This window comes from Lissotriton vulgaris, chromosome 5 (assembly GCF_964263255.1).
Source record: "Lissotriton vulgaris chromosome 5, aLisVul1.2, whole genome shotgun sequence".
Lineage (NCBI taxonomy): Eukaryota > Metazoa > Chordata > Amphibia > Caudata > Salamandridae > Lissotriton > Lissotriton vulgaris.
Window position 1 is genome coordinate 642,720,888 of NC_141693.1, and position 14,054 is coordinate 642,734,941.

Consider the following 14,054-nt stretch of genomic DNA (forward strand, 5'->3'; position numbering starts at 1 on the left):
CATCGTGGATGACCTGCAGCTGGTATTCCCACTAAATTCAACGGACTCTGTCGAGGAATTCCAGATTACTATGTTGCACATTCAAGGGTGGATGGATCAGAACCATCTAAAGCTTAACACTGGAAAGACTGAGTTGGTACTCCCAGGCAAAAGTGCAACGAGCTGGGGACCTCATTTTTGGACGACTTCAATGGGATCTCCCCCATCCCCTTCTCTGTCGGTGAAGAGCCTCGGGGTCAACCTCAGCTCCGACCTCTCACTGAAAAGTCAGGTGGGAATGGGGATCTCTTCCAGCTTCTTCCAGTTGCGAAAGATCAAGAAAATTGCTCATCTACTCAAAGAAGGCTGTCTGATCTTCAAAGCCCTTCATGGCAAAAGTCCTAGGTTCATCAATCATCTGATAAATAAATACCAACCGACCCGCAATCTCCGCTCTGCCCACTTGTCTCTCCTCACCCTGCCTCTTTTCAAAAAGATCGACTTGGCAGATGCCGATTCGCCTATCTGGCCCCTAAGATCTGGAACTCTTTTCCCCTGTCACTCCGGAGCTGCACTAAGCTGGTGGAATTCAGGGGCGCACTGAAGACCTGGTTATTCAAGCAAGCGCACGGTTAGGGTATTGTTTACCATCTTTCTCACCTTTAGCGCTATTGAAACCCCTGGGTGACCATGCGCTTGATAAATTTCGAATAACATAACATAACATAACATAACCGCAAAAACGAGGAGAAATAAAGTATTTCTTCTCATGTTGCCTGTTTAAGTCCAGGTTTTCCCTCTCCTTAAATTTGATGCTGCCTCCTATTTACACCACCCTTGTAGATAGAGAGCAACATCAAAATCAATAGGTTTTGTGCTGGAACGTCCATCGCAACATTTATTACCCTCCCCTTTCACACTAAATATAGAGTGAAGGGTGCCTTATTTACAAGACAGCGTTAAGCCACGTTACGTGGCTCAATGCTGCCTTGTAAATAAGGCGAGGCCCCGATCACTATCACATCACTGAAAGTGATGTTGTGCGGCGATAGAGGCTTGTAAATATGCCCCTTGGTTTTTGCAGAGTATTTTAGCACAACATGCATCCTTGCATACAAAATGAACACAATGGTGCACTTCATGCTAAAATATAACCCTAAATGTAATTTTAGCATGTTACATAATTTTGCATAATTTTTGCTGCTTTTCATATCATTACGCAAACACAAATTATATGAATTTTACACACCCCTAATATTCACGACTTGAGAGACCTTATTACAATAGAGGTTTATGTCCGCTATAGGGTGCAATCCATAAAATTCTGCATTTATGTAGTTATAATCCCTTTTATATGCTTGTCATTTTGAGAAATAATTTGCTCTACGAACTTTCAGACTCCTGATTAAGATGACATTGAAGGGTCCCAAGCAAGATCTTTGGGTCATAGGCAGGAGCGGCATCAGTTGAATCTCTTGCAGCTTCCCTAGTTTGAGAAGGAATGAATGTGTTTCATTTCCTAGTCCATTTCTGAGACCTCACGTTTGTGTTCAGAAGTTTTCACTCTCTTTATGCTCCTCTTTAGGAGTGTGGGGAGGTAATGGACTGAGAGCATTCTTTTAGGAAACTAAAAAGCGAGTCTATCAATACCAGATGTAAGAAGGGAGTTATGCAGAACTTCACAGTCAACATATAAGCCTGCCATAAATCATCTATCCGTGATACCATCTACAACTTCAAGGGACATTTTAAGGATTTCAGGGGCCATGGGCCAAACCTAATTTGGGGGCCCCTGTTAATAACAGCTTTTAATTCATGCCCTTTTTAGGTCGAGCCTGTGCCAGTGCGCATGTGCTGCTCTTCAAGGCTTCTTGTAGGCACTCTAAACTACTGTGCGTTGTTCTGACTCCCCACACGCAATGGGTTGGTTTCTGCCTCAGTCATTTTGTCATCCTAGCCTACAAATGGCTAAAGGAGGGAGCATGTTCCACCTCTTTTGCAAAGGTTCACTCCCTCAGCGTTTTGCTTGCAGGAGCGAGCTGCACCGTGCAGGGTGGCAGCTGCATTCCTCTCCTCGTGGGTCAGGTTACTATTTACGGACAACGTGCCGTGATTTCGCTTGTGTGACTCTGTTTTGGTTGTCCTCTTTCTGAAGTCTCTCTACACTTTCTCTGTAACTTAGTCCTGTATTTTTTTACCTTCTTCTTTTAGTCCCGATAGTTATTTTATTTTATTTTATAGTATTATACAAATTAAGCGCTGAGGAAAAAGTTTTTAAATCCAGCATCTGCTTCAGTCTTAAAGTCCTGCTTCCAATTTATAATGGAGACGCGGCTGGATTGTGCATTTGATGGCAACCAAATGCCTCTGCTTTCAAGCTGTTTTGCATGAGGCAATTTGTAATGTGTTGGCGAAAAAAGGCTTCCTTTTTACCTCCTGAATGCCGAGGGCACGAAATACAGATTTCAGGTTGCTTTGGGCCGAAACCGGCACGCAATCGGAAACACATGCTGCCCTGCGAGGCCTGTATCTTTATGGGAGCAAGCACTGTGCTCCTTTATCAAGGTTCACCCAGTTATATATGCTACCAACTTGTGTCAACAGCGTCTCCGACAGTTTTTGCACAAACGGGCAACAAATTTGTGTCAATTATTAGTAAACTAAGCAGAACGTGTGCTGGGTGATAAGGCGGCTGTGTATAAGACACCCTTGGGACCCGAGTGAAGGGAAGCAGTGCACAGAAGCAAATATGACACAGGGGGGGGGGGGGGGGGTAATTTACCGGTGGAATAAGAGAGGTGGGCCTTGCTGGGTCAGATGAAAATTGTTCTGCCTTCAGCCTATCTGCCACGTGGGCGTTTTAACATACTAGCAGTTGAAATGCCATAGGTGTCGCATTTCCGAAACTCTCGTAAATGCAAGACCTAATGCGTTGCAAATGCTTGTTGACCAGGTCACTGACAGTGCACAGGCACACTGGCACACATTCTAACTGTATTTGTATTTAATATTCAGAAGTAGTGATGTGAGTTTTCAATATCATATCACTGCAGCATCTCACTAATATTATTTCAAAAAATCTTTGGGATGCCCTCCGATTTTTCATATGTGAGGTCATTTTTTGATCTAAAAGAAACTTTTTATGGTTGTTGCATGATGTTGAAAGACACATTTTTTTCTGTAAAATCTCTGTATTAGACTCTCATACATCACCTACATTAAAAATAAATTATAGGTAAATATTATTTAAAGCAAACTGTTTAAGAAATATTCAAGGTCATCAGGGCAAGACTCCGCAGAACACGGGAGAGGCCTGAAAGGCTGGGGCCCTGGGCTAGCCTAGGGCCCAATTTGACCATGCCTTAAAATGTCTCTGATAACTTCACGCTGAGTGCGAGATGGGCCTCATTTTAGAAGTATTGTTCACCTTAGCCGATAGTACGAGGACAATGGCAGCAATACTATCTTAGTATTACGTGAAAATGGCCATGATTACAGACATGCAGGCGCTTGTTTTACAAGCCCCTGGTGCCTCAAGTGCGTCACTTGTCATCACATAAAAAATGACGCACTGGCGGCAGGGGAATGTTTGAAATCATAGACATGTTCACGTATTACTGAGATAGTATTGGTTCCATTATCCTCGTACACGTTTTTAGATAATTATAGGATTTAAAGAGAGTACAATAAAGGAATAAGTATAGTAGCCAGACTTAGGCATGCTTCATATACTGTTTAAGGAAGCACAATCACATTATAAACATGGTCGTATGTCGTTATTGCTTTGAAGAAGCTTTATATATTCATTATGGTAATGAGGTTGCATTTCACATTCGGGTGACCTTCGCAAAAATCGAAAACAAAAGCATACATCATAGGTTCAATGTACGTTTAGTTGTAAACAACACTTTATTCAGAAACAGTGCCAAAACGGCAAAATAGAATTTTCTATTGATTTACAAGCTCTCCGTCTTTGCAAACTGCAGTGTATGTGATGTCTGCTAGACAATGAAAAAATAAACTATGAATTGGAAGTATAAATGCAATAATAAAATGTGAAAAAGAGGATAGACATAGCATTATTTCATCATACTCACTTAAGAGAAAATGCCATGATCTATATATTATTCTGAATCATTTTCATAGTGTTTTCCTAATAAATAAATTTGCATAACTCAGCTTCTTACATACCAACCTCCTCTTTATTACACCTGGGATAAATGCAAATATCTCTCCCTCTCTCTCCTTTCTCTCTCTCTGGCAATATTTATTTTATGGATGGGTGACGGAGCACTTTGCAATATAAACAAGCATTTGCAATGCATTCAGTCTCGCCTTCGGGACCTTATATATATTTAGCAATGCAGCACATTAGGCTGTGTGCTAAAACATCTACTGTTCTTTAACATGGAGTGAAAGTAAGCACCAAACTGCGTGACCTGCCAGGTATTGGAACATATGGGGAGAACTATTGCCTTTCAGCGGGAAATGGTATATCCAAAGCTCTGTTGTTAACATAAAATCAGGCCCTTCGGTGTTCATAACACTGAAAATACAAGATTTGAAAAAATATTATTGTCTACGGGTGCTAGTGAAAGAAAATTTCTATGGACTGGAATCTAGAGAATGCTAAAGTGATTCTGGTATTTTACTGACCTTTGCTGGTCAGTTCTATCAAGAAAGTTGAATAGAGGAAGTTGCAAGAACATTTTGAAAGAGAAAGTCCTTCAGCAGAAAGCAATTCTGGTATTTTACTGACCTCTAGTGGTTGTTTACTATCAAGACAGTTAAATAAAGGCAGCTGAACAAGCAGACAGCAATTCTGGTATTTTACTGACCTCTAATGGTCGTTTTCCATTAAGACACCGAAATGGATGGGTTCAACAGAAAAAAAGTCCCTAAGCGGAAGCAGACAAGTCATCGGACTGCTCTCCAGAGCCCACAAAGTACATACACATATGAGTATATACTAAAGTATATACAAGAGGTCTCGAATGCTCAACCTAAAAATATGTTGCATTGCAGAGCACTTTGCAAGATAAGGAACAGTACAGATATAAGGGAGGGTGGCTGTGGTGTTGGTTGTATATCGTGGGTGTGTTGTGCCTTGTTAGGACTTCAGTGTGTTCTTGAGGATGCCTTGATTTTAAGTCCAGGTTGTAGAAACTGCTTCACGAGGTAAGTTTTAAGTTCCTTCCTGAAAATGGGTATGAAGGGACTGGTTCTTGTGGCCATTGAGAGGGAGTTTCTGATCTTGCCAGCACTGCCTTAGAAGAATTGTTTCCTTCTGCAGTATTTTTTTAAACAGACAGGTTTCAAATGTAAGCATTTAGTGCTTCTGAGTAAACGTGATCAACGTGGAATGATTAGTTTGGGGGGCAGGTAGTTTGGTGTTCCATGGTGAATGGCTTTGTATATGGTGCAGGCAAACTTGAGGGAGTTTCTGTCTTTTGATTGTGAGCTTTTTGAGGCTGACTAATACACGGGTGATGTGGCCACTTCTATTTGCTCCTGATACCAAGCATACTGACGATTGTAGCATTGCCCTTAAGGGGATTATATGAGTTTTGGGAATGCCTGTTCAGAGGGTATTTCTGTATTAAGTTTAGAAACCACAAGGGATTGGACTAAGGTCTTGAAATCATCGATCAGGATGAATGGTTAGACCTTATTGAGGAGTCTGATTTGGGGCCAGACATAGGTGGCTAAATACCCGTTGGTAACGCCGAAAATTGGTAAATTGCAACGTTACCAACCAGTTTTTAGCCATGTGCAATGTAGGTATTACCGAATGCCATCGGTAATAAGGAATCGGTATAAATAAGGGAAAACAGTTACTGACTCCTTATTTACTGATTGGCAGACACAAAACACCAAAATACCGAACCGGTAAATAGGAAATCGGTAACAAATCGCAAATGCAATGTACATAAAATCGGTAATACCGAATTTATTAAATCGGTATTTAAGAGTTGGTAATTACCACTCACCCAAAGCAGGTGGTAATCAGGTGCACTGCATAAAAACAGCCCAAAAATGCAACAGTGTGAACACAATGGCAGCCCTCTACATTATAGCAAGGCGGCTACGCTTGCGAGCAGCAGGACTGAGGGTCTGGAGACGGGAAGAGTGTGTGTACAGACTGCGTTTCACACTGTTCCAAATGACTGAGGCAGAAATACATGAGAGGTACAGGCTACACTCACAAACCATCCTAGACCTGATACGGGACTTGCACTCATACCTGGAGCATCAGACACCAAGGGTGCAAGCCATACCAACACATGTGCAGGTGCTCTGTGGCCTACACCTACTCGCATCAGGAAGTTACCAGGGTGTGATAGCTGCAGCAGGTGGTGTGTCACAGAGTTGCTTGTCCCGTTTCTTCAACTCCTTTTTGGATGCCATGATGCAGTGAATGCATCACTTCATACGCTTCCCCAGCACATAGGCGGAACTGCAGAAGACAGAGCTGGATTTCTATCATAAAAAGGCACAGTTCCCACATGTAATAGGGTGCATTGATGGGAACCACATGACAATTCACCCACCTGCAGCTACAGAATACATATACCGCAACCACATATACACACATTCCATCAACGTGCAGGTGATATGTGATGCAGACTACATCATTACTGATATTGTGGCCAAATTTCCAGGGAGTACCCATGACTTCTACATATTCAGGAACAGTGTGATCTACAATTGTCTGGCTGCTAGTGAATTCAGAGAAGGATACCTGCTAGGTAAATCAATGTGACACACCCTGATGTATACCTTGGATGAATGTATTGGTGACTCAAATTAATGGCACTTTCTTTCAGATTTAGGTGACAGCGCATGTGCCGTGCGGTCATTTATCCTAACTCCATACCTCAACCCATCCACTCCAAGAGAGAGGAGATGATTCAATGTGGCACATAAAAGCAGGAGCAACGTTGTGGAGCTCACCTTTGGATTACTAAAAAGCAGGTTCCGTTGCCTCCACAAAAGTGGAGGTGCACATCAATACCGCCCCATCATCTGCTGCAAAATGTTAGCAACATGTGCAATGCTGCATAACCTTGCCACAAAGAAAGGAACAGCAGTGGACCTAACTGACTCTGAGGACGAGGGTGAGTACTGTCCACAGCCAGAGAATAGTGTAGCAGGTGTGGCAGCAGCACCGGATGGGAGACATAGATGGGCTAAGATAACACGCAACTATTTCTGAGTAAGTAAGGAGACATAGCCAGTTACTGTATGTGAGTGATGGTGTTTAATGATCACAGCACACTGAGGTTCAGTGACAATTGTAAGTGGTGTTTTCGACTCGCACGAATATGGTCGAGTCTGGTATCTATGAACCGCAAATGACGAGTTTAGTAAGTGGGCGCAGTTTCGCTGTGCTAACTTAAACCGTTCGTTTGTTATGTGGGTTTTTCATCTGTACCCACGGGTTCCATCTTAGATACGGCATCCATTTTGTCTCTTGCCCTCAAGTAGCCAGCGAATGGACGTTGTCCGCTTCGCGACCCTGGGACTCCCAAGATATTTGCGGAAGACAAATGTTCTTTGTGAGTGTCTTTATGACGAGGGGGTTGCTACTGTAAGGCAGATGGTGCCGCTCGAGGCTCATCTTGCCGCACGGACTTATTGTCTCAGCCGTGCATCTCATTAGGCACGTCCCTTTGATGCCTGTATATCGTGTTTCCTGATACCTCCCCTTTTACACCCTTTCCGATCTCCCCACTGTCTCCGTCTTCCTCTACACCTGTCCTTGTTCCTATTTCGATCTGTTTTACTGCCGATTGGAATTTGCTAATGGTGGGAAGATGGGTTTTCACAGTTGGGAACCACCAAATGTTTCTGCACTTATGTTTCGGACCTCATGTGTTTCAAAGTGACCAAAATGACCCCTCTGGGGGATAATGGTGGGAACCGGGTTGTAAACTTTTGTGTTCAATGTAATCCTATGGGTAAAAACTGTATAAAAAGTGCGATCCACAGAACCAATTTGAAGCAGTCTCCCCAAGTTGCACGTGGTGTACTTGTCGTGATCTCTGTGTTCCCTGCAGCAAATAAACCTTGAATCTTTGACGTCGAAGGAAGTGTCCCATGTCTCTGTGATTCGTACGCCGGAGCAGGTTACCCACGAAGGTTTCAGGTGTTGTGCCCTGGCACCGCTGGGTCTTAAAGAACCCAGTCCTTCAGTTGGCGCCCAACGTGGGGCTGCATCAGTGGTACCGGTCCAAGCCCGACGATCGTGAGGAACTTCGTGTGAAATCTCCGAGGGAAGGTGCACTCCGCTTCATCGATCCTGTTGTCGAAATAAGTGGCCCGAAGACTTTTCCCGCGAAGATTCCCGCCTCCGGACGGCTGCGACGGACTGCTGCCCTGACTGTAGACCTGTTTTGGCGCCTGGCGTAGACCTTGGTATAGCGAGACGATTGACGGGCCTTCCTGGTGACGCCATCGATTTTTGAGTTAAGTATTTGTGGGTCGCTCCCATAGTTCTTGGTTGTTGACACTTTAGCGAGTGTTTTTGTTGTTAGCGCTGTGTGAGTGTTTTTGTCGGTGACACTTTGCTAGCGTACTTTGTTGTGTTGTTTGACGACTGCAGCCGCCAAAAACCGAGGGTTTTGTTCTTTGCTGGGACTTGGTAAATCCCGTAACCCTTGAAGTTTGTGAAACTCGGCTAGTGTGCAAGATGCCTGGTCGCAGTACTTTGTTTAGTTGTTTCAGACCTTGTGGTACGGATTCCCGATTGGAGGACTCGTGTCCGATACCTCCGGTTGGAACTCCCACGTATGAGCTCTATAGTAAGCATGGGCTAGGCCCAATCACCTTTAACGATTATTGGATTAAATACACAAAGAAGGACGGCGACCTTCGTTGGCCACCTCATGGTAGCTTAGAAGCTCCGATCTTAGATAATCTAGAGATTAAATTGTTCGAAAGAAAGTCAAGGCCGGCCATGTTTGATGCCTTTCGGTTGTGGCGCAAAGAAGCCCGACAGAAAGAAATCAGACAGACTAAACGTAATCAGCGAGATAATGTTGCTACCATAGTGAAGAAAGCAGAGCAATTTCAGCGTGATAAGGAGGTTAAGGATAAGGAAGTGTTTGACCGATTACAGCGTATGACTGTAGATAAATGTTACCCCGCTTTGCCTACGGAGTCGGAAAAGAAGGAAGAGCCAGTTGAGGATCCCTTAATGTCTTATCTTATGAAGTCGCCACCTCCGTACGTACAGGGTACCGCAGCTCCTGTGGTCCCTGCCGTACCTATTCTTCCGCCTATTCCTCTTCCGCCTGTTCCTCAACCTGCACCCGTTCTTCCGACTGTTCCTGCTCCTTTGTCTGTTTCTATTCCTACTGCTCCTCCGCTTCCACATACTCCTGCTCCCGCTACTGCTACTGCTCCTGTTTTGTTAACTCCTGTTGTTGCTACTGTTTCTACTCCTTCTCTTGTTAGTCCTGTGTCTTATTCTTCTCCCTCTGTTCGTAGTCGCAATTCTCCTCTTGCGACTAGCTTCTATTCGCTCGGACCTGTTCATGGGTCCGCTGGTTCCGATGGTCCTCAGAGACGTAGTCAGCTCCCTGGAAACAGAGAACGCGTTGCGCTATATAATATGGCGATGGGTTGGATGGTAAATCCTGTTAGATGTCCACCCCGTGTTGTTCTCGAAACATTTTGTCAATTCAATATACCAACCCAGAGATATGTGTTTAACGAAATGTGTAAGTACCTTTATGATCAAATAGCGGCTGATGCACCTGACGAGGTGCTCACCGCTCTGTCTGATCTCCAGCTTCAGTTCGCAAATGGACTGATAGTGGATACTAACGTTCGACGTGCTGTTGAACGATTGCTATCTTTTCGCCCCGCTCCAATCCCTCATGCATTGTTTGTTGAGGATATTGAAAAACAACCAGACGAGTCTGGCCAATATCCTATGCGTGAAGTTCCGCCGGTTTGGATACCAGCTAATCCTAATGCTCAACCTCCGACATTGGCGCATTTCCAGAAAGTATGGATACATCTCCCATGGAAACGCTCGGAAGTGTTACAGCTGAAGCAATCTTTGCCTGACCCACGCAAGAATCCTACAGGGTATTACAAAGAATTATCACAGCTTGTAGATGCTACGGTAATGAATCTTGCCGATATCGACATGTTGTTTGGCAATGTCGTGCCGCAACCGGTATGGGCAAAGATTCGACAGGAAAATCACCCGGCTGAATTAGGTGGTGCTTGGGCTGCCATTGTAGCGGCAGACGCCGGACAAGTAGCTGCTACTAAACCCGACCAGTTGATTCTTGACCTTCCTCAAAGAATTATTACGCTAATGAAAACGCTTATGCCAGCTATGAAGGTGAACTGGGACAAATTGTCAGCCTGTAAGCAGAAGAAAGATGAGAGTGTTTCCGACTTCTTTACGAGGTTTGAGGAGGCATTCATCGACCATAGTGGTCAGGATATGGGCACCGAGGGTGGTCAGAGATTGTTTGTGGATAAATTTGTTTCGAATTTATTGCCCGACTTGAGCAATAAATTGAGAAATTCGGAAAGTGCATGGGCCGTTTCTACTTCGGCTCAGATATTGGCTACGGCACAATACTATGAGAATAGAGAGAAAGAAGAGAACGACCGTGCTGATAAAAAGACGAAAGAGCTCAAAACTAAAGTGTTGTTGCAACAAGCGTATTCTCCGCGTTCAAATCAGAATAATTCGCAACAGAATAGGTCACAGCCACAATCGAACAGATCCCAAACTCGTAATGACTCCTCCTCCCAAAGATCATCGTTAGGGTACAATCAATGTGCTTATTGTAGACAAGAGGGACACATTAAATTCTATTGCCCTGTTTTGAATGAACGTAACAATGGTAACTCATCTAGAGGAGGTCGTGGTGGTTCGCAGCAAACATCACGTGGTAGAGGTCATGGTGCTCAGAATGATCGCTCAGACAACTCGTCTACTTCTAATAATTGTTTCGATCAATGTGGATCATCGCAAGGACGATCTGCGCAGTACAATGTAGACGATTATTACGTCGATCAGGGAACTGACGACAGTAATTACTAGGACAGCCATAGACAAGGAGAGGGAGTGGTATCAGTTCCGGTTGATCAGAGAGGGCCTTACGTCGCAGTTGCTACATCGGGCGTCGTTGAGCCTTTTCTGTTGGACACTGGTGCAGCGAAAAGTTCTATCATGCATTCGAAACTCCCTGGCGCACCTTTGTCTGGCTTAACAAATGTTTCCGTTGGATTCTCTGGCGCCCCCGTTAGCAATCCAGTTTCACGCCCTATGCCCCTTCAAATTGGGCCACGTGAGCTAGAAGCTCCGTTGATTTTGACTACGGGTTGTGGTGAAAATCTTTTGGGCCTGGATTTGCTTAAACGTTTGTACGCAACTTTGTATTGTTCTCCTGCGGGTGTGAAACTTACGTTAGGAGAGAGGGTTGTCTCTCCCATGTACTTGTCCCTCGATAAGCTCCCACCGGAATTGAGTTCTCTTCCTGCGTCTTTGTGGGCAACAGGTCCAAATGACGTGGGCCTACTTGATATCTCCCCTTATGTTGTTCAGTTGAAATCTAATGTGCGATTGCCACGTATTCCCCAATATCGTATCTCCCTTGATGGTGAACGAGCACTGTTGGCGATCATCTATGATTTGATCGAGAAAGATGTTATTGAAGAGACTCGGGGAAACGTGTGCAACAGCCCTGTGCTGCCCATTCTTAAACGTACAGATCCTTCAAAACCACCTGTTTATCGTTTCGTTATCGATTTACGGGAGGTGAATAAAATTGTGGTTCCTCAATTTCCCGTTGTGCCTGACATCACGGCGCTACTGACTTTGATTCCAGCTTCTGCATCATGGTTTTCGGTGATTGACTTGAAAAATGCGTTTTTCAGCATCCCGATTGCCGAAGAGAGCAGGGACCTTTTCGGTTTCTCTCTCGGTGGGCGTAGCTTCCGGTTCAAACGCGCTCCTCAGGGCTACTGTGAAAGTCCATCTATTTACAGTCAAGCCTTGAAGGGTCAATTGGATGCATTTAGGTTGCCGGTCGGTGCGGCCTTGATCCAATACGTCGACGACTTATTGGTGGCTGCTGATACTCAGGACATTTGCAAGATTGCTACGGTGTCGTTGCTGCAACATCTCTGTGAGTTAAATCATAAGGTGTCACCTTCTAAACTCCAATATTGTTGTCAAGAAGTAACCTATCTAGGTCACTTATTGTCAAAGGAGGGAAGGAGATTGACCCCAGAGAGAATTGCAGCAATTGCGCGAATGGCTGTGCCAAAAACCCAAAGAGATGTGCGTGCCTTTCTAGGTATCACGTCGTACTGCAGGCAATGGATTCCAAATTTTTCCTTGCTAGCGAAACCATTGGTGGCTCTTACGTGCAAGGATGTTTCAACTCCTTTACCATGGACGGAAGAATGTCAGAAAAGTTTTTCTGAACTGCGTGATTCATTGTGTTCGGCTCCTGTGTTAGGTACTCTTGACTACAGTAAGCCGTTTACGTTATATGTTCATGAGAGGGAGGGTTGTGCTTTGAGTGTCTTAACGCAACCTTTTGGTGGTAAGCAACGTCCATGTGCATATTTTTCCTCGACCTTGGACCCAGTAGCTAGAGCATTGCCGAGTTGTTTACGAGCAACAGCGGCAGCTGCGGTCTCCATCCGACAATCAGCAGGATTGGTCATGGGTAATATGCTTACGGTGATGGTTCCGCATGCAGTCGATACTCTTTTGAATCGAACGAAAACTCAGCACTTGACGAGTGCGAGGTTGTCTGGGTACGAATTGACGCTCTTGGCAAGCCACATTCAGATAAAACGTTGTAACGTTCTGAACCCGGCAACTTTGTTACCAATTAGCACAGAGTCAGATGAAGTAGCAGAACATGACTGCTACTTGAGGACTGAAGAGGAAACGAAAGGTCGAGTGGACCTTAAAAACACCCCATTGGAAGATCCGGATGGTACTTTGTATGTGGATGGGTCATGTTTTAAGTTGCCGAATGGCGATGTGACTACTGCTTATGCTGTTGTAACGTTGAATACTGTTGTTGAGACTGCAAGGTTGAATCAAAATTCTGCTCAAGCTGCAGAATTGATTGCTCTTACTAGAGCATGTGTGTTGGCGAAAGGGAAACGCGTGAATGTGTTTACCGACAGCCAATACGCGTTTGGCGTTGCGCATAGCTTTGGACGATTGTGGAGAGAGAGAGGTTTCTTGACGTCGCATGGTACGAAGATACAGCATGGCCAGCTTGTGAATGATCTTTTGGATGTATTGACTTTGCCTACGCAAGTTGCGATTGTTAAGTGTAGTGCGCATCGTAAGGTGACGGATGATGTTGGTCGTGGTAACGCGTTTGCTGATGAGATTGCTAAGGAGACTGCCCGAAACCTTAGCACTCGGATGTATGTGACGAGTTCGGTTAGATGGCCTACAGAATCAAGCATGTGTGAAGACACTATCGAAAGTGTGAAAGCAATTCAGAATGAGGCCACCGAGACTGAAAAGACGAAGTGGAAAGAAAGTACGGGAAAGTTGGATGCGAATGGTTGTTGGATTGATTTGTCGGATCAGAAAAGATGGATGTTGCCGGATGCGTATGTGCTGGCCGTTGTGACAATGGCGCATGGGTTAGCACATATTAGCGCGAAAGGTATTTGTAAGTTGCTGGCTCCTGTGTGGAAGAATGATGGTATTACGAAGTGTGCTGAACGTCTGGTGAAGAATTGTATGGTGTGTATAATGTACAATCCTGGCAAAGGAACCCCAACTCCTCCTGGCAGTTTTGCTCCCCCTTCGTATCCCTTTGAGGTGATTCAATTGGACTTCATCCATATGGAGCGATGCAATAACCTGAAATACGTTTTAGTGGTGGTTTGCGCATTCTCCCGATGGATCGAGGCCTATCCTCTCAAAGACAATACTGCTTTGTCTACTGCGAAAATCCTACTGAAGGAATACTTTCCTCGGTATGGAATGCCTAGAGTCGTGTGGTCAGATAACGGAAGTGAGTTTGTTGGAAGTGTGATGAAGAGTGTGTGTAAGGGCC